This window comes from Lissotriton vulgaris, unplaced genomic scaffold (genome assembly GCF_964263255.1).
Source record: "Lissotriton vulgaris unplaced genomic scaffold, aLisVul1.2 SCAFFOLD_10218, whole genome shotgun sequence".
In the NCBI taxonomy this organism is placed as follows: domain Eukaryota; kingdom Metazoa; phylum Chordata; class Amphibia; order Caudata; family Salamandridae; genus Lissotriton; species Lissotriton vulgaris.
The window spans coordinates 5,839-8,757 of NW_028247133.1; positions in this window are offsets into that span (position 1 = coordinate 5,839).

Here is a 2,919-nt window from a genome sequence, read left to right on the forward strand (position 1 = left end):
GTTTGCTGCCCAGAACGCTTTCCGGTTCGCGAACTTGGCGCTTACCACGCAAAAAAAAAAATTTTTTTTTTTTTTTTTTTTTTTTTTTTGGACCCTCCTAGGCCCTTTTAAAACCTCCACATAAAACCTAGGGGGTCAACGAGGATCTACTATGCCCCCTTATGGTAATTTCCCCCTTTGTTTTGGCCTCCTCTTGTCTCTCGATCCTACCGAGAGACAAGATGGCGGCCGCTCCGGACTGTTTAGAATGTTGACAGACACCGGAGGGCCAATCAGCTTCGCATCGCAAAGTTCCGATACGCGAAAGGTTCGCTAACCGGATCGCTGCCCGGAGCGCTGTTACAGATATATATCTTGATTTAAACGTTAATTTCTCAAAATCCACTGAAGCACATATATTGAGACCTAGCAAAGGCACATCGGGCTAACAGTCCCTACAATTTTGCCAAGTTTCGTGAAAATCCATTCAGCCGTTCGGGCTAAAAGTGAGTCCAACCGCCCTATGGAAAACTCAATGCAAAAAACGCGTTTTGGGACCCCCCTTTTTTCTCAGCCCCCCCTTGACGAAACCCCACCAAATTTTCAGGGGCTGCTCAGAAACAAAATGTGCCATTTTCCTGAAAATTTCAGCCAATTCCGTCCACAAACGCAAAAGTTATTAGGCATAGAATTTTCAGAAATCCCATAGGGAAAAAATCCTAACTATATATACCTACTGGCGACCGCCAGTAGGTAATATATATATATATATATATATATATATATATATATATATATATATATATATATATATATATATATATATATATTCACTGAAAAAACCATAGGTTATAGACCATATATAGTTAGGGATTTGCATTTACAAAACCTTATTTTACTCGCATAAAACCATTGAAATTCCATATATAGGGGGTCATTAGGATGGCGGACGGAAGTGCCTCCGCATACCCTGAGTATGCGGAACAGGCCTATTTTCCGTGCGCCCGTCGCGGACACTCCGTCCGCCAAATCAGGATACAAAATACGTGGCAAAATCCGTCCGCGGCGGTAGAACAAGGTCCGCCGCACCACCACACCCAACTACGCGGCAGACGTAACCGTACCAGAGACTCCGCCGTACGGACTGACGACTAGGACCGTCCTCCAAATCAAGATGGCGGAAAACACACATAAAAGCGCTGCGGATAAACAACCTGCCTGAACACGGCGGATGCTCCACAGCGACCATACCCACCACGAGCCGCACGCCGACATGGACCCTGCACTACAGGCTTACCCGATACTCTACGCGATCCAGTACGTCCTCGTCTTGGCCCACCATCGACGACGACGCAGGTAGGCACCTAAGCATTCGCTGGCTGGAGAGGAGTACCGGCAAGGGCGGTGACGTCGGGAGGGGGGAGGGACATGTCCCAAAATGCACAAATGCCTGTGTACGGCAACGCCTCCAAGGGCCGTGACCCAGGTAGGGGAGAGTGACACGTAGCACAACCAGGGCTCAAGTCGGGGTACCACGCGGGTGGACGGCGTCCCCCCACTAATTTAACAGGGAGCATGATAACTGTAAACTGCAACTGAGTGGAAGCCACCTTTTGTGTCGTCACTTCCTGTCGTGATTTCAGCGTCACCCCACTTCTTGTTGCAGGACTTGGGTCCTGAGCAGAACCCACCGCCCCCAAGAAAATAGCAATCCACACCAGCATCACACACGCAAGAATGACTCTGACAAAGCACGACACATGAATCGCAATTTTATTTACGCAGATTCGGAGCAAAGTCACAGTCAAGGATGGAGCATGGCCATAGTGGACACTAGAGCAGGTACATCAGAGGCAGTACATCAGTATGAGAACAGCAACAGGGCAGCAACAGGGCAGTGTGGGCACCAGAGCAGGTACATCAGAGGCAGTACATGAGAGGGCAAAATGCAGTATCAGAACAGCAACAGGGCAGTGTGGGCACCAGAGCAGGTACATCAGATGCAGTACATGAGAGGGCAAAATGCAGTATCAGAACAGCAACAGGGCAGTGTGGGCACCAGAGCAGGTACATCAGATGCAGTACATCAGTATGAGAACAGCAACAGGGCAGCAACAGGGCAGTGTGGGCACCAGAGCAGGTACATCAGAGGCAGTACATCAGTATGAGAACAGCAACAGGGCAGCAACAGGGCAGTGTGGGCACCAGAGCAGGTACATCAGATGCAGTACATGAGAGGGCACAATGCAGTATCAGAACAGCAACAGGGCAGTGTGGACACCAGAGCAGGTACATCAGAGGCAGTACATCAGTATCAGAACAGCAACAGGGCAGCAACAGGGCAGTGTGGACACCAGAGCAGGTACATCAGATGCAGTACATGAGAGGGCACAATGCAGTATCAGAACAGCAACAGGGCAGTGTGGGCACCAGAGCAGGTACATCAGAGCCAGTACATGAGAGGGGCCAAGTGCTCCAACAGTCCATAGCACTGAAAACGTCCATCAGAGGCAGCACATGAGAGGGGCCAAGTGCTCCAACAGTCCATAGCACTGAAAACGTCCATCAGAGGCAGCACATGAGAGGGGCCAAGTGCTCCAACAGTCCATAGCACTGAAAACGTCCATCAGAGGCAGCACATGAGAGGGGCCAAGTGCTCCAACAGTCCATAGCACTGAAAACGTCCATCACAGGCAGCACATGAGAGGGCACAATGCAGTATCAGAACAGCAACAGGGCAGTGTGGACACCAGAGCAGGTACATCAGAGGCAGCACATGAGAGGGCACAATGCAGTATCAGAACAGCAACAGGGCAGTGTGGGCACCAGAGCAGGTACATCAGATGCAGTACATGAGAGGGCACAATGCAGTATCAGAACAGCAACAGGGCAGTGTGGACACCAGAGCAGGTACATCAGAGGCAGCACATGAGAGGGCAC